The sequence below is a fragment of the Talpa europaea genome, assembly GCF_964194135.1.
Source record: "Talpa europaea genome assembly, chromosome: 8".
NCBI lineage: Eukaryota > Metazoa > Chordata > Mammalia > Eulipotyphla > Talpidae > Talpa > Talpa europaea.
The window spans coordinates 37,074,220-37,093,081 of NC_140075.1; positions in this window are offsets into that span (position 1 = coordinate 37,074,220).

The window sequence follows — 18,862 nt, forward strand, 5'->3', positions numbered from 1 at the left end:
GGCGGGAGCGGTGGGCGAGAGAATTCACCAGAGCCAGAGTGGGGAGCAGAACAGGCAGACTGACGAAACACACTGCTGAGGGGAGCAGCGGGAGCGACAGAATAGGTCTGTCTCACCATGTGGGACCCTCGCCGTTTGCCAAGGACCGAACCAGCGCTGCAGAGGCTGCGGGCAGCTTCACAGTCCACTGCTCAACCGCTGCGCCACCAGGGGAGGCCCAAAGTGTTGTTTTTAAAGAGGGGAAATTTAAAATAACTTACGTAGGGCCTTCCCTGGTGGCACAGGGGGTTGAGTGCTGCACTGTGAAGCTGTCCACAGCCTCTGCAGCGCTGGTTCGATCCCTGCCAGCTGGCGAGGGTCCCACATGGCATGGCAGACCTCTCCTGCCGTGCCCGCTGCTCCCCTCAGCAGTGTGTTTCATCAATCTACCTATTCTGTTCCCTCGCTCTGTCTCTGGTGAAGCCTCTCACCTTCCCATGCATCCGGCCTGTGCCCCAGTTCTTGTGTAAATGAATAAATAACTCTTTAAAAAATAAAAATGAATAAAATAAAATAACTTACATTGTCTTTATTTATTACCATTTAGTACTATACACACACACACACACACATACATATGTATGCTTTTAGGAAGTTGTGATATGCAGACATTTAGCTTTATATTCTATTTTTACCTGCTTGGTATTATATCATAAGCAGAGGGTTACTGCTCTTCATTATTATCATTTAAATGGTTGTATACTATTCCATGAAGTTGGCATAATATGCTTATTTCAACTACTTCTCCACCCATGTTTAGAAATTTAAGCCTGTTTATATTTTCTTCTTTACCAGGATACATAAAGCTACAATAAGCATATTCTCTAAAAATGCTCTTTTTATTTCTTCTTATGTTAGATTGCTTGCTTAGGTCTAAAAATCAGAAGTAAAACTACTGAGTCAGGATTAATGTTACCTCGCATGGCTGGGAAGGTTTGTGTTACACATTGCAAATAGTTTTTTTAAATGGTTGTTCTAATTTATCCTGCCGTGTGCAATGTATTCAGTTCATCCTTCATTAGTCTTTAAATATTCTCTTAAAATCCCAGCTAATTTGACCAATGAAATTTACATTTCTATGATTAATAACAAGAGGGCTGATTTTTTAAAAAAAAATTATTTATGCATGCATGCAAGACCTGGGGTGCAGGCCAGAGATGCAGGGTAGAGAAGGGTGAGAGGATTCACCAAAGACAGAGTGGGGAGCAGAACAGGCAGACTGACTGAAAACACTGCTGAGGGGAGCAGTGGGTGAGACAGGAGAGGTCTGCTGCGCCATGTGGGTCACTTCCCTGGCTGGCCAGAGGAGCTGCATCTTAGCCCCTTGCACCTCCAGGAAGGCCCCAAGAAGCCTGATTTTTTAAAGAGACTGGGACAAGACATTTTAGGGACAAGCTTAGTACTGCTTGACATATAAACAATCTGAAGGCTATTCCTGGGCAATTGACATAGCATCTGCATTCTGACCAAAACCTCACTGTGTCTGCAATATATCTAGCACTGACAGCTAAGTTCAGTCTTCGACTGGACTAAGGGAAGAGAGCAAAGAAAGTAGTATTTCAGGGTAGAGTACCTGAAAAGATCTAGGGAGGGATTCTCCCCAAAACATGGCTGATGGACTATAAGAAACCATCCCCAAACTGAGTGCTTGTATAATAACAACAGTCACTTATGTAACTTAAGAATCTACAAATTTGGGCAAAGAGCAGCAGAGAAATTCTGCTCCTCTAGTTAATTCCGTTAACTAGAGACTTTTTGGAGCCAATTCCAAGACATTGGACATTCACATCAGTCCCTTGGGTGTTGCCAGTTGGCTGGAAACTCAGCTAGGACTGAGAACCACAGCCTTAGTTCCTCTCCCTCAACACGCCAGCTTCTCCACAGCAGCTCAGGCTTCCTCATACTGTATGGACTGGCTTCACCTGCAAGCGCCAGAAGTGGAAGTTGAAACCAGAAGTGGAAGTTGCCCATTTATTAAGTTCTGATCCCAGAAACTTGACCCACTATGACTTCTAGCATATTCTCTTCAAGCAGTCAGATCCCAGATCCAAGGGGAGACTATATACACTCACACACACACATCACTGTTCAGAATGGGAGCAGAATAAAAATATTTGGGGACCAGACTTTTAAACTGCCATCCATGTCTCCAGGCTTCAAGAGTCTGAAAATCTGGACTCTTGGAGCACCGTGGACTTGGAGGGGTTAAGGCTCTGACTTCTACCCCCACTTTCTAGAAACTCCAGGAGTGAGTTCTCCACCTTCCTTTCACACCGTTTGTTGTGGAGTCGTTAGGAGTCCAGCAGTGTTCCTTCCACACCCAGCTTTCTCCGGGAAGCCATTTCTCTATGCTGTTAATCATCTGAGTCATTGCTTTTTAGAATTAAGATAGATGTCAGAGGTGGGTCTGAGTGTGCAGTGCATTTCAACAAGAATGATGCATTCACATATGTGGTGCATTTATACTGCAAAATTGCTTAATTTCAATTTACTCCCAATGTGCATATTTATGACACTCACCTCTAATCACTGAGTAGTTGATTTAGGTGTTTCTATTACTGCTGGCAAGAAAATACCAAGTATTGGAAGGCAGTTTTTCTGTCCAGTCCTCCAAAGAATATTTTAAGAGAGAATGTGGAACAGAGGATGACTTTAAAATCACCAGACATGGTCTTCAGAAAAGGCTAGGTTATCACAGAGTGGGGCACACAAAAGAAAAAGCCACAGTGATACTAGTAATGATAATTTTAACTGCAGTAATCATAATAACAGCTAATACATACTACATTTATTCACCAGGCAGTTTTAAATGCTTTTTGCATATTCCATCTGTAACCCTCAAAACAATCCTTTAAGATAGGTCCAATAATTTTCTGATTTACAGGTCCCAGGTGAAGTAATTTTTCTAATGAATGGGCAATAAGGCCACAATATCCTTAAAGCCTGCTCCTTCAATGTGTCGTGCAAGGGTGTTTCTTTGCAGGTGTGGTGAGAAGTTGGGTGATCATCCCACATCTCCTTCCTCAGGTTTCAGACGTTAAAAACCCTTTTTTGGTCATAGGTTTTGTAATGTGAGGTGGGATGTGGATAAAAACTTCCCTTTTACTGTTCTCTTATTAATTATTGGAGATGGAAAGTTTAAAAAGTACGTAAGTCTTCCTGGGTGGAGAATTTACCTTCTTATGTGCTTCCCCCCACCCACGTCCCCTGGGCCTGGCCAGGCCAGCAGGTGAAGAGTGGGGTTCCAGAGGAAGCCTCCTTAACTTTGAAGGACCTAGGAGCACAGGGAGCTGTTGGGCCTTCAATTGTTTCCCTACGAGAGCATCTGAACGGGAGATTTCCTGGCCTTGGGGTGGGCCTCTCTGTCACCCCTGGGAGAAACTTAAAGGCTTTGATGATGGGTCAAGGATGGTGGGTCTCTGACCACTTCAAAGGTAGAGGTAGGAGGAAGAGGTGGAAGCCAACTCCCAGGGCTCAAGGAGGAAAGATCTTCGCTCACTTCCCGATTGAAACGCTTCTCATTTATTTTTTTATGGAAGCTTTTACTTATTTATTTGCTACAGTTACCTGCTGGGTCAGTAGACTAAAAGAAGGGATGTGGGGGAAATAGTGCTGTTCTCGTCTTAAAAAGGACAATAACAAAATCAAGCTAAAAGGATGACAATATCCTTATCTCAGTAAACTGCAGACACCGGGCCTCCCTGGTGGCGCAGCGGTTGAGCGCTGGCTTGCGAAGCTGCCCACGGCCTCTGCGGCGCTGGTTCTATCCCCGGCTGCTCCCCGGCCACCAGAGGAGGGTCCCACATGGCGCGCAGACCTCTCCTGCCGCCCGCTGCTCCCCTCAGCAGTGTACTTCGGTCCTTCTGCCTGCTCTGCTCCCCGCTCTGGCTCTGGTGAATTCTCTCGCCCTCCCGCGCTTCTGACTGTATCCAGTGCTTGTATAAACAAATAAATAAATAAATCTTTTTTTAAAAAAAAATAAATAAATAAACTACAGACACCATTTTCTCCTCCTTTTCTTCTGCATCACCTTTTCCTGGGGCAGTGACTAAGACCACAGACATTGGAGTCAGCCTGACTCAAGCGCCACTTTTTAGTTTTGTGACTGAAGGCAGAGTATCTCTTTATGTCCTCATCTGCAAACTTGAAAAATACAGCCCCAGCTTTCCAGGTTGTTCTGGATATGCACTTAGCACCGCGCTTCCCTAGCATTAGCTGTGGCTTTTGTGATCATTGTTATCTCTCCTTTTCTAGTCTCCAACAGGTTCACATAATACGTAACTCTAGATGTGTCACATGAAAACAAAATGAGTATGTTATCAAGTAAACTTGGCTTCTAGTGGACCTGGCAGGCAAAATATTTCACACGCTGACCTGTGGACTTATGTCTTCTCTTGGTCATCAAGCCTCCCTCCAGGAACTCAGTCTGATCAGAAAAGCAGCAAGCCAATGGCCTGTGCTGCCCACCAGGCCTAGTCCAAACAGATGGGGTGTCGTAAAAGGAGACCAGGAGATCAAAGAGGCAGAGAGAGATGGCAAAGTGGCTCAGAGTGGTGATGGGTTGTAAGGGAGGATGAGGAGCCCGCCAGTCAGAGAAGTCACCCCAGGTCCAGGGAATGGCAGGAGCCCAGGCAGGAGGCCAGTGGGGCCCTTGACTTTCAAGCTAGCTGCATCCCTGCAAATGGAAATGTTCATGTTTATTTGAGCGAAAGCGTAAGCCACGGCAGTGCACTGTGCTGATGCAAACTGCGACTAAATAGAGCACTAATAATAATACTACTTCTTCACACTCGGATAGCACCTGTACCGTGTACAAAGTATTTTTACTCATTTTCTCACTTGTCCCTTTCAAAAAACCCTGGGGAGGTAGTCAGCCGCCTTGCTCCCTGCTGAGGAGGCCCAGAAGTGGGGGAGACTGCAGACCTGAGGCAGTGCCCTTGCTATGGGATCCCCCCTGTCTTCAGAGCAGCCTCCACCTCTTCTCCCTGGAGCAGGCTGGGTGCTGCAGAAAGACACAGCAGAGAGAGTGGAACCAACCCTCCCAAGCTAGAGCTTAGGGGCTGGGAACTGCTGGTTAGAGCTCCTCCTAAGGCAGTACCCCCACCCCTACTGGGCTGAGAATTGTGCTGGTATAAAGGCTGCTTCGGCTTCGGTCCCCAGTACCCTCTGGAGGCTGTCTGGGACCTTCAGCATGACAACATGGAAGAGGCAGCTCTCCCTCTCTCCCCAACTTGAAGGACCTCCTGTATCCCCTCTACCTCCAGCCCAATCCTGATGGAATTCTTTGCTTGCTCTGATTGTAACCCTACTTTATTCCTGTATCTTGAGGTGAAGAGAGAGCAGTGGATCTGGAGACAGAGGATCCAGAAACCTCTTAGTAACAGCATATAACCCCCAGTTCTTTAACAGTGTGGAGTTCTTTAACTCCACATTGGTAGAGATTCATTCCTTAACACTGCGAACATTCTGTGAACAGATACATTAATTGCAAATGTTATGATGGCTATAAAGATAAAGCAGAAAACAAAACAAAAGCAACTTCTGTCCTTGTGCATTGACATGACTTTGAACGGAGATAATCATTTCTGCCCTTTAAACCTCTCAGGGCAGTTTTGAGGCCCCAAACAGATATGGTGTATTTTCTCGGAGAAGCAAAAAATGCTACAAAGGTGAAACACTCTTGTGCAAGCCCTGCTTCAGGATGAGTATCGATGAGAGCTCAGGGCCCTGACCCAGCAAAGAAGTTTATGCAGTACCTCCCCAGTACATTTGGAGATGCAGAGAGGGCCTTTGGAAATCCTGGCACCCACGGTTCCCACAAGCCTGTCATACAATTTTATTTCATATCACACAATTTAAAAAAGAAATTGGAGGGGCCTCTCTGGTGGCTCAAGGGGTTAAGATGCAGCACTATGAAGCTATCTGCAGCCACTGCAGCATGAGTTTGATCCCCGGCCAGGGAGCTGCCCACATGGCGCAGCAGACCTCTTCTGTCTCGCCTCCTGCTCCCCTCAGCAGTGTATTTCACTCATTGTGCCTATTTTGTTCCCCACTCTGTCTCTGGTGAATCCTCTCCCCCACACACACACCTCTGGCCTGTACCCCAGTTCTTGTATGCATAAATAAATAAATCTTTTTTAAAAAAATTTTAAAAAGAAAAAAGAAATTGGAGGTGACCTGTTGGCCACCAAAGGAGGGCCTACACCCATCACCCCTGGCTCCAGGGAAGCTAGACCTGGCACTTAAAGGTGGTGTTTCCCAAGGCCACGTGATTGGGAGGGGAGAAAAATGTACCCTCTGCAATTCCATCTGGGACACCATTGGTATGCCAAGCAAACATTCGTAAGCTCCAGTGGAGACTCACTCCACGTTCAGCACATCCTCAGTTTGTCCTCCAAAGCCCATTTGTGGTTTGGCGGTGTGGATCAAAGGCAGCACTCTCGTGCTTTTCTGTCTTGGGGTTCAGAGACCATGCACTTTGTATCCTAGGTAACGCTAATGCCATAGGAAAAATTCAGACGTGTGAATCAGGAGTCATTTTACTTTTGTCAAGAGCCTTTATCTACCCAGGCACCAAACTCAGAATCATAAACTCTCATGACTTGGTGGGGGCCTTGCCAGTGATTAAGATTCTGGCTCAAACACCCAACATATAGATGAGGAAACCGAAGCTTGAGGAGGTGAATTACTTCTCTCATGACCTCTGGGCTCCTCAGAGACTGAGTAGAATCCAGATTTCTTAACTCACTCTTATCTGTAGGTGTGTTTAAGTCTAGGGTAAGATTAACATCCCTCCTGAAGCACTTCCAGACAGGGGGTTGGAGGGGGTGGAATAAATGTAGATAAGAGTATAATTATCTCAGCAATAAAACTTGGAAACGCACAGCCCTTCCTCAGTGTTCTGTGCCCGAGCCCAGCACCAGCTTCCTGGTCTCACTCGATGGCCTAACAACTGCCAAGAACTCTGGTCTGCTCCTTAAACAATTCTTTCAGTCTTCACAGCCACTCTCTGAGATAATTGCTAGTATTTCCCCTCAGACCCCACCCGCCAGCCCTCTAGTCAGCTCCACCCACATGGGGGGAAGGACCCAGCTTCTCACACACCCTCTGGGTTGAGTTCATTTTGTAGACCTCAGAAACGTAATGATTCACCTGATCTCTCATTTTGCTTCTGTAAATCCAGAGATTTCAAAAGCCCCGAGATTTCAGACATGGAGCCAGACAGGGCCTCCAGGTGAATCCCAGGTGAAGTGGCTCTGCCCAGGCGGAACCACTCATGCTATTCCTATGGGTCTTGATTGTTCTCCCTCTTGGCTACAGTTTCTTTTTAATCTATATTGTCAGACTGAACCTAACAAGCAGGGACCTCATCTCAGTCAGTGAGAGAAAACCCATTTTTTAAAAAAATTATTTTGAAACAGTTATAAACTCAAAGGAATTTGCAACAGTTGTACAAAGTCCCATGTACTCGTCACCCAGGAAGTGCATTTGTAAAAACAAGTCAGAACTGGGTTTTCTAGTGGGATGTGACACCAATGGTGATGCTTTATTTTAGATCCTTCTGAACAATTATTAATCCTCCTCCACTTTTGCCATAGACAAGCAATGGTTACAATGTTTTCAAATACAGAGGCAAACACAAAGGTCGTATTTTTGGTCACTAGAATCCATAGGACTTAGGCCTGGAATTCTTGGCTTTTAAAAGTTTTTTTTTTTTTTTTTAAATACTTTCTTTCTCTGAGTTGTTAGAGTTTAACCCTTTTGTAAATCCTTCAACAATTGCTTTAAATCCTGACATCACCTGGGACCCTTGGGTGAGCTGGTGTGCAGGATAGGGAACAGTAAGACCTCAGCTCCTTAATACTGAGTGAATTCCTGCTGTAGTCGGAGTGATGATAAACATAATCACTGGACTCCCATGACATCTAGGTTCTGAGCTGGCTTCTCCACTCTTGAGGGGTCCCTTCATTTAAGTTCTTATTCTATCCCAGAAATAGCAGCAGTGACCCATCCTCAGACGTGCCTTGCCGGGCTATCATTCATGTTCTTTGAAAACCTGAAAACAGGCACCAGGGAGGTTATTGAATGCTGTGGCTCCCCAGTGACTACCACAGTGAAGCTAGTAGAATCCCAGCAAATGTGCCCCACTTCTGTCATCCCAACCTGGAGAGCAGAGCCAGGCATGGGCCCAGGCGCTATTACCCTGAGCAGAATGTCATGTGCAAGCCATATGGCAGCCCCAGCAGGTCATCTGGTGGAATAAGCCAGTGTTCCAGAGACAGGCTGATCCTTTGGCATCTCAGTCATCCCTTCGAGCCCTGAGTCCTGCCTTTGTCTAGAATGCTTCCTTTCCTGGAGGCCTGGCTGAGACTGTGTGTGTGGAGGAGATAACAAAGGGAGAGACTTTTAATTTCTCTTGTCACTTGTTAGCCTTGAAAGCCCCACGGTCTTCCCTGAACAAAGGACACACCATTCACACCATTGTGTTCGTTTGGCTGAGCAATTTGGGGCTTTTTTTTTTTTTCCTCAATGGTAGAAGTTTCCTCTATATTTTCACGTTAATCATCATCTTGATCTCTTAAGAAGTTGATGTGTTTTGTCATCTGCCTAGATCGCAGATTCCCTCTGCTTGGCTATGGTGGTCATCCTCTCATTAGTTTCGTGTGATTGTCACCTTAAGTGAAAATTGTTTTAGGACAATTAAACTTTAAAATGTTATCTGGTTTCAGTTAGGGCAGGCAGGCAAATACTGGTGGACAAGTTGCCACCAGTCTGAACAGAGATCAAATTCTGGGATTCCTGTTCTGATTTGCTTAAAATTTGGCAAAAACAGGTTAGACCCTGTTTTCTGTCTCTCCTGCCCAATTCCTTTCAAGTTCAATTCCTTTCTGAATTATCAATATAATAATTAACCAGAAGCACAACTGGTGCCCGTATTAGTGTGCTTTGCTTTAAGAAAATCCAGGCTTTAAGTGAAAATCTTGCATAAGAGTTACTTTCCTTCTCAGAAAACTTTGAATAACCAGCCTTCCTGTTGTATATGAAATATAATTAAAATCAGAATTGACCCAACTTTTAGGAAGACATTGATTCTGAAAGCCAGGCATAAATAAAGAACTCAACAGGCCTCCAATCCCCACAGCGTGTGCCTTTCCTCTTCCCATGGCCTCTACCTCTACCTTTCCTTTCTATCAGAATTTAGTCTTCAGAAAAGATCTTATAAATGTATTCACCCAGACTTCTGGCTTATGTAGCAGTCTAGTACTACTTACTTTATAACTGGGGGAAAGAAGTGGCCATCAGCCAAAGAAAAGAATTTCCCATTGCAGAATCTCAGGCATCAACCAGCCGTTAGGCAGCCTGATTTTTAGTTTTGTTCGTTGAGTTGTGGGGAGTCCAGTAGGCTTCTTCTCTGCCAATTCCATATCCCCTGCTCTTTGTCTCAGGAACTTCTCTGCTTTCCTTGCCTTGCAGTTCCAAAGGGGATAGAGGTTTCAGTGAAGGCTAACAAAGCACTTTCCTTGTTAGTCTGTGTCGTCCATCTCTCCTGGATTAAAGAACAGTGTATTAATGTGTGAAAAGAGACATCTCTTGCCTTTTGAAGGAAGCTCTTGGTTTTGTATCATCTGGAAACTCATGGCCTTGGGCTCCTGGGCCTTGTGTGGCACTGCCCACTGTAGGAGAGCAATGGTAGAGTCCTGGGGCAGTGTGGGGAGGTGATCATGATGTGGCCCATGTGCCACGGCCAAGTGCTGTGACACAGACTACGTCCTTCATGATTTAATTCTTCATTGATTCATTAACTACTGACCGAGAACCTCCTCAGTCAGGCTCTGTGACTGATGCTGGGGAGAAAGAGGATGAAAAGGATACACTCCATCCCTAAAGCAGCTCACTTTAATAGAGAAAATGTGGAAACAAGTAACATTACAATGAGAAGATCATCTCTCTAATGGAAGTATTGTCATGGTCTCACATTATTGACAGCCATCCCGAGAGAAGCTGTATAGCAAGGGGAGAGGGGTTTGGGGTAGGGGGAGGAACAGGAAAGAGAAGAAAGCCAGGGAATTCTGAGCTTATGCAGAGACAATTTCCCAAAAGGACATTTCAAAGAGAATATTGTTTGCAGAAGACACTGCTTAGGAGTTGAGGTGGAAGCACAGAAACAGAGAAGTTGGCAAGAATCAGATTGTGGGGAACCTTGTAAATCTTGGAAATGAATTTGGAATGTAAATATATAGACTTCCAGGAGTTGTTAAATTGTTTTTAGACAGAGAAATGGCATGATATTTGTGCTTTGGAAAGATCATTTTCGCGGCTTTGTGGACTGTGTACTAAAGTCCAAGAGAGCAGAAACCAGGCAATAGTGATATCCAGAACCATGAAGATAAAGATCAATAGGATGTACTGACAGATTAGAAAGAGAAGATGATGGAGAAGAGGTCTAGGATGACTCCTGATTTTAAGGCTTAAGTAACTGAGTAGAATATTTAAAATATCATTAACAACAATGATAATAACAATACTTGTAATTATTGGATCCTTACAGGATGCAAGGGATTGGGTCTGGCTACATGCACTACACAGATTATTTCAGTGAGTCTCTGTAATATTAGTGCTGTGATTGTTTTCATTTTAGGCAGAGAACTAGAGACTAAGAAATTAATTCACTCATCAAAGTCACATGACTAGTAAGTGATAGCACATGATTTTGAACCTACTCTGAGCTCATAACCTGTAGGCTGTAGGGAACTCAACAGAACAGGTCAAGGCAGAGTTTCTGTGGTTCAGGTTTATATCTTCTGAATTTAAATTGCTGCTGTATTTATTACCAAGGTTGAAATATCTAGCAGTGAGTTGATAGATGGGTCTGGAGCTGTGCTGGACATGTAGATTTGGGATTCATCAGTTAATTGGTGTTAGCGAAGAAGAAGATGGATGTAATGTAGATGAGTCTCGAAAGAGCCAGGGTGGAACCACATCTAAGGGTGGGCGTGTTCAGATGAGTTTGGGAAGATTGATGGAAAGTGGTAGCTAGAGGGTTATAAAAGAAAGCTCAAGGTGGAGTTTTTAGATCTCATGTAGGGATCAACATGATTAAGAGTCTTGGAGAGATGAAAGAATATTTAAAATAAGGATTGAGCTGCATTTGGCAATTAGGTGATGGGCAAGAGTTAATGTTAGAATGAAGCAGGTTAGAGATTTAATAAGTGCGTGAAAGGAGATAAGGGACTCAGACTTCCCTTCAAAAAAGCGTGGCTGGGGATTGCAATTGTATGGGGAATATAAAAATAAAATTTATTTAAAAAAAAAAAAAGAAGAAGCGTGGCTGGAGAACGAGATGAGAGACAGGCGGGTAGCTGAGGCAGCTTCAGGACCCAGGGAAGTTCTGTTTGTGAGGGGAGCCACTCAAGAGGGTTTTATGTGGAGGGAAAGAGTCTGTGGCGCAGTGGGGATTCATCAGGACATTTACCTGAGGACATGAGGGGAGTAGGAAGGCCCCACCAACCATCAGTAGGAAATCATGGAATCTGAGAGAGAAAAAGACTTCCTATGCTTTCCATTTACTCACCTTTTATTACTTGAAGAAATTCAAGTCAGAAGAGTGACTTGTCTGTGGCCACAGCACAGGTCCATGACCCCCAACCTGCTGGCACCTGGTCCCTTTCCTCTGGCCTGTGAGTGTCAGTGAGAGCAGAAGGGGCCCAGAATGCTCCTCACAGCGCATCCTCCTTCTCCCCACAGTAGCTCTTCCCTGCTCCCTATGAAATCATGTGTTTCCAGATTCTGATGTGTCAGCGGGGGTTTCAGCTGTGTGGAGGGTGAGTCAGAAAGCTGCTTTGTCATTTCCTCAACATGCCATAAAGCAGTGTTGTAGGTGGTTAATAATAAAGTGCCATTGACATAGAGTGCTGGAAAGCCCCTTCCGCTCACCTGGGCACACAAGTTCCCAGCCGGAGGAAGAGTCTCATGCTCCAGGGTCCTTCAGCCTCCTCTTCCTGGCCCAGATCAAGGGGGTGTATGTTTGCTTGTACATGGTAGCTGGCCCCTAAGCCTGTGTACAGCAGGAGGGGAAGGGGTGGCGGTGGGCTGGAGTAGCAATAGAGATTCCTTAAATGAGAGAGCTGGTGTCCTCCCAAGAAACCCCATGAGGCAAACGCCACTGGGTCAACCTGGATGCAACTAGCTACCCACACTGCTTCAAAGAGCCCAAAATACCTCAATTCTGCTAGGGGCCTTCGGGAATCTGTACGTATTATCTAGTGCTGGTACCATCATCCCTTCTTCTCACCTTCTTATAGTCTAAAGATTATGCTGTCAGCCTGGTAGTCATACCATTCTGATTAAATACTGATGCTGAGCACTGATTAAAACCCACGGTCCTACACAGAACACCTTGTGTTGAATCTAGACATGCCAATGATCTCCAAACCTAAACCTCCTTTTGTAATTGACCTTCAGTTATTACCCTCTGTGTCTTGGTAGGCTCCAAGGAATAGCAATTAACTTGCTTTTCTTTGCTCATTTTCAGTCTACTAAACCCATCGCTCTTTTCCTGTTTTGTCACATGGGGCTGTCAGATGGTGGGTGGGCTACTCTACCTCCATTCTCATCTTCTGCACCATAAACAACACCCCCTGGAATTTCATAGATTATCAAGTGAATGTACCCCTTATGCTGCAGCTCTGGTTTCAACCCCTCTCCTCTCCTGTAGTTCACACATTTAAAGGAATGAACACTCTTTGGGAGTAGAATCAAGGGTGCCCATCCTCCCTGGGTCTGCTGCCCTCTGATGCCATTCTCTCTTGAGCCATATTAAATAAATAAACATTGGGCAGAAGCCTAAAATGCTGCTTTTGTTTTCCAAGCACATGGTTGGTTCTTTTATTTCTTCCTTTATTTTACTGTCATTCACAGTTGCCTCGAGCATTAACAACTTCGAGACCTGCCTGTCCAGAAGGACTCAGAACAGTCTTCCCCAGGCTCTGAAAAAAATGGGAGGACTTAAGTAGGCCAAGGATGCGAGACAAGCAAGGCCATCCAGAGAGAAAGTAGGAGCAAAGAGTGGGTGAGGGAGCGGCAGGACACATTCAGGACCGGGAACAGAGCCAGGGTAGCTGCCGAAGGGAAGAGTAGAGAAGCTGGAGACAAATCTAGAGAGGAAGCAGGACTCAGCACATAGAAAACCCCAAAGGCCTCGTCACAAAGACGTGGGCTTTCTCCTAAGAAAACCAGAAGCTACTGGAGAGATTATGACAGTCTGGGGTGGGTTTGTAGTCTAAAAAAAGATTATTCTTGTTGCATCTGGAAAATGAATGGCAGACAAGCAGGGGGTGTGTGGAAAGCAAGGTAAAAGGTTAGAAGAGTGTGAGCAGCCAGCGGTGCCTGGAGCTCTTGAGTGACCACAGGAAGCGGCCCTGGAAAGCACCCACTGCCTTCAGAGAGCTGGGGTCAACTGTGTCTTTACCGAGAGGTGTTATTGAATGAGGAGTCAGAACAGAGGAAGGAGATGCATGAGTGGAAGGTGAGGAAATGACAACAGTGTGACTAAAAACCCTTTTTCCAGTGTCGGTGAATGTGAATGGGAGGAAACACCTAGGTGTGGTTGGAGGAGCCTATGAAGTCACAGGAACTCATTCACCTTTTATTTATTTATTTGTTTGTTTGTTTGTTTGTTTGTTTTCAGATGAGAGGGGCTTAGAAAAATTTAAATGCGGATAAATACTATTTAGTCAATAAAAAGTTACAGACTATACCACAGAGAGAAAAACAGAATTCAGGTTTCTCTGTGCCAGGAAAGAGAGAAGAAATTAGGTTTAAAGTTCATGGAGAGGAGTTGGGGTGTGAGTGTGTGTGTGTGTGTGTGTGTGTGTGTGTGTGAGAGAGAGAGAGAGAGAGAGAGAGAGAGAGAGAGAGAGAGAGAAAGAGAGATCTTCTCTTAAAACAGGAAAGAAGAGGAAAAACTCCAGGAAGATACAGATAAGACAGTGTATTTTGTTACAGGAAGTAGGGAGGGATTGTGAAAGTACCTGCTTTTTATTTTCATTTTTTTAAAAAGATTTATTTATTTATGCATATAAGAACTGGGGTATAGGCCAGAGGTGTGGGGGGTGAGAGGATTCACCAGAGACAGAGTAGGGAGCAGAACCGGCAGATTGACTGAAATACACTGCTGAGGGGAGCAGCCGGCGAGACAAGAGAGGTCTGCTGCGCCATGTGGGTAGCTCCCTGGCCAGGGATCGAACTTGTGCTACAGTGGCTGCAGATAGTGTCATAGAGCTGTGTCTTAACCCCTTGCACCACCAGGGAGGCCCTGCTTTTCATTTTCTGTGTGAAGTAGCTGTGGGGAAGGAGGAAGCATATAGTCAATTGAGAAGAGAAAACAGATCAAGGCCTTGATGAGAATGGGGAAAGTAAAAACTTATTGAATTGAGGACCTCCCTGGTGGCGCAGTGGGTTGAGATGCATCACTATGAAGCGATCCGCAGCCACTGCAGCACGAGTTTGATCCCCAGCCAGGGAACTACCCACATGGCACAGCAGACCTCTCCTGACTCTCCTACTACTCCCCTCAGCAGTGTATTTCAGTAGATCTGCCTGTTCTGCTCCCCACACTGTCTCTAGTGAATCCTCTCACCCATCCCCTCTGGCCTGCACCCTGCTCTTGTATGCAAAATTAAATAAATCTTTTAAAAAAAACTTACTGAATTGGAAAAGTGGGGAAATCCAGCAGGGAAACATGGGATTCCTACAATAGTTGGCAATCAAGCATTCTGGGGCATCGCTACCAGATTGCCCTAGAGTGTGATTGTCTTCACTAGTGCGTGGCTTGTCTGGGGCAGATGCAGGAGGGGAATGGCAGAGTTCATCCAGGGCAAGAACTTTGACAAGGAGACACAAGACAGGAAACCTCAAACAGGTAAAATTAGTATCGAAATTATTGACTCTGGATTATCACATCAAAGATGGCTAACGTGGTGTGTCAAAACTGAGGAGAGAGAAGTTACTGGACTGAGGCCCTGATTAGAAGGAAAAGTAGTTTTGAAGTGGTCAGACAAGCAAGTTGGAAAGAAAGGAGGTTGGGACCCAAGCATACAATGATATTATGATTTTTGAGATGAAGTCACTATAGCTGATAACAAGTCCCAGAGTGGGGTCAAGAAAGTCTTTGAAAACTCTTTCTTAAACAAAATGACCAGGAGGTTATCCACTGAAAGACAAGAGGAGGGGCAGAACCCCAAGTAAGCTAAGACTTTTGGTAAGATCTTGGAGGCCCAAGGTCTGGAAGAGGCCCTGGGAAACTGGGAGGAGCCAACTCCACTTTCCAATCTTGAGGTTAGATGGAGTAGGAGAGTCTAAACAGCCTCTTTTTGAGAAGTGGCATCTCCAGGAGAGAGTTGTAAAGTTAGCATGGTATCTTTTGGGGATTCTTTGGGATGGGAAAAAGTAAGCTTCCTCCATTACTGAATACTCATTTCCTTTGAACTAATATGTCTTCCCGGGAGGGGGAAAGGCTGTTTGATTCTCATCTATGATTCATTAATTTCAAATTTGGCCACTCTGCTGTAATCACAAAATGAAAGCAAAACAAAGCCAAAAAACACCCCAACCCTTATCTATTCTCCTGCTTAAAGAACTCCTATTTAGGATTTCTTTTTGTTTGGGTCTGCTAACAACAAATCTCTCAGTTTTTGCTTATCTAATCCATCTTCATTCTGTTTTCATTTCTGAAGAAAATTTTCACTGGTTATGGAATTCTAAGTTGAAACTTCATTTGCTTTCAGCATCTCAAACATTTCATTCTGTGGTCTACTGAATCCCATTGTATCTATTGGTAAGTCAGCTGTCAGTATTATTCATGCTTCATTGAAGGTTAACATATCCGCTAGCTTTTGATGTTTTTGTTGTTATTGTTGTTTGTTTTTGACATCTTGACTACAATGTATTTAGTGTGGTTTTCTTCATATCGGGAAGTTGTTAGAGTTTCTTGAATGTATAACTGATGGTCTTTTGTCAGTTTTGGAAAGAATCATCTTGTCAAATATTGCTTCTCTCCATTTCTCTCTGCACTCTCTCTTCTCACAGTGATAGATCTTTTTACAAGATCCTTTGTGTCTCTTACTTTCTTGTCTGTTTTTTCCAACTTCTTGATTCTCGATGTTTCTGTCTGATATCTTCTATTAACCCATTTTCCAGTTGACTAATCTCTTCAGCTGTAAGAGGTGTGTTGCTAAATATATCCATCAAGAAGCCTTAGCTATTGTGTTTTCTGACTGTAGAATTTTCATTTAGTTCTCCTTTAGTAGGTTCTAGTTCTCTGGTAAATTTTTCGGGGTGGGGTGGGGGCCTGGAAAAAAGAAGAAATGCTTTTTTTTTTTTTTTCTATGTCTGGTAACTAATATCAGGGTTGCCTGTGGGACTATTTCTATTGTCTTTGTTTCCTGGTCTTAGTTATTGGCATGTCTGGTAATGGGTGTTTGAATGTTGAGTGTTTTGTGTAGCAAATTGTAATCTCTGGATGATACTCTTTTCCTCTAGAGAGAATTCACCTTATCTTTTCTGCAAATAGCTAGCATAGGACATTACATCCACCCAAGGCAGGATTTACCTTATAGGATAACAAGTTGGAGTTTTTATAAGGTCTGCTTCATGTTTGTCTTCTCTCCCTACGGTATAGATCATTAGAAAGCCAAATGAGAGCCTCTGGGTATTTACTAAAACTCTCCTTCATGAGCCTTGCATTTGAGATTGCTCAAAATTTGGCTTTTCTTTATAGCTACATTTTCAACTTCACACAGGTAAACAATTAACAAATCTCAAAATACAAAATTAAGTGCTGTGTATGGGGACTCATTTCCTATACTCCTTTTTTTCATGAATCTTGACTCTCTTGGCAACTCAGAACTCCTTTTCAGAGCTTTTCTCATTATCGTCGAGCTTTAACATCTGTAATATATATTGTAGAATGCCACATGTAATACCAAAAAAAAGGGGGCCAAAATATACTAACTCAGGTATTCCCGTTCTCTGGCTGAAAGGAATAACCTATGAGAAGAATGGAAATGTTTGGTTTTTTAAAGATTTATTTATTCATGCATACAAGAACCGGGGAACAGGCCAGATGTGCGGGAGGTTGAGAGGATTCACCAGAGACGGAGTGGGGAACAGAACAGGCAAACTGATGAAATACACTGCTGAGGGGAGCAGCAGGTGAGACAGAAGAGGCCTGCCGTGCCATGTGGGTATCTCCATGGCTGGCCAGGATCAAACCTGCACTGCAGAGGCTGCAGACAGCTTCACAGCGTGGCGCTCAACCGCCTGTACCACCAGGGAGGCCCCCGGAAATGTTCTTTACAATAAACTTTCACATGAGGAAGGCAGCTCTCTCTGCCTCCTTGCAGGCATCTATGTCAATGAAGCTGCACCTTATCCTCTAAGAGTCCTCCCACTGTGATTATTATGGCATATAGAAACAGTATCACAAATAATTGTACAAGATGAAAGACTAAACAATTTTAGCCTTTACATATACATGCATATATATATATCATATATATATATATCCTTTTAGATTATAGCCTAGTTTGATCAGAAAGGTATAACAATAATAGTCATATTCACTAAAATTTACTAGATTTACTATAAACTGGATTCTATATGATATATTTTATATGATATATTTTAAACAATTCATTTAATACTAAGAAGAGCTTATAAGATAGTCAAGACAGTTATTCTTATTTCACACTTGAGGAAACTGAGGCTTAAAGAGGTTAAGTCAATTTAAACAGGGCCCTAGAGCCAGAAAGTAGATGGCACAAGAATGTTTAAAGCTACATTTTTTTCCACCCTGAGATCTAGGTTCTTTTCCAACATCTTGTCCTGCCTTTTGATTTGCCCTCCTTCAAGATAACTAGTTTATTGATTTCACTGAGCTCTGGAATCCTGTGATACTTCCTTGAAGCAGAGGAGAAGTAAGTAGTTGGAGATTTATGCAAATCAATCTCCTCGATTTATTTTTCTAGGTATTTCCAGATTCGTTCCTTCCCTACTCAGCCTTGCTTTGATAGCTATTTTACATTAAATACTTCCATTTATAAGTTCTATAGCAAATCTGAAAATATATTTTTTTTTCAAATAAAACTTTATGCAAGGGCAGGAAGCAATTAGTGGTGGGGCTTTATTTTTGGAGGATCAGACTGGTGGGGGCAAGGGTGTGGGGAGAAGTGGCTTTCTGCAGTGTCAGATGAATGGGTTATAGGAAATGATAGCTCTGCCAGTACTTGCCTGTGAGTCAGCTCAGTCTCAGTGCTGGCACCACAGCTGGGAGAGGCACCCTTCCTGGGAGGACCCTTCCTGGCCTGCTGTCTAGGGCATCAGGACACTTTCCACATGATCTCAACCATTCAGTTATCTGTTCTGGTGGGGAAAGATTCATAGAACAGACTTCTTGTTTTAGATATTTCTAAGTTTCTTTAAAATTGAGATTTCTCATTTTTCCCCCTCAGTACCCAGCAGAAACCTCCAGTGACTTTCCATCCAGAGGATCAAGTTTGGGGTTGATTTTATGGCTGAATTTAGTTCTTATGGCAACATTTTTATTTTTATGCTGCTTTAACATTCTAGGGTCTCTGTAAATGGCGTGACACAGTGGAAAATTAGGACAGGACGATGCTGCTTCAGAAGTGGTAGATTTAATAAAAAAGGCCACATTGGCATGAATGAAAATATTGTGCAAATGACAAGAAGTCTGGGGCCAAATCATCATGGCTGTTGGGTTGGGATGGGTAGGTTGGGATGGGTTGGCTGTGGGGTAGGATTG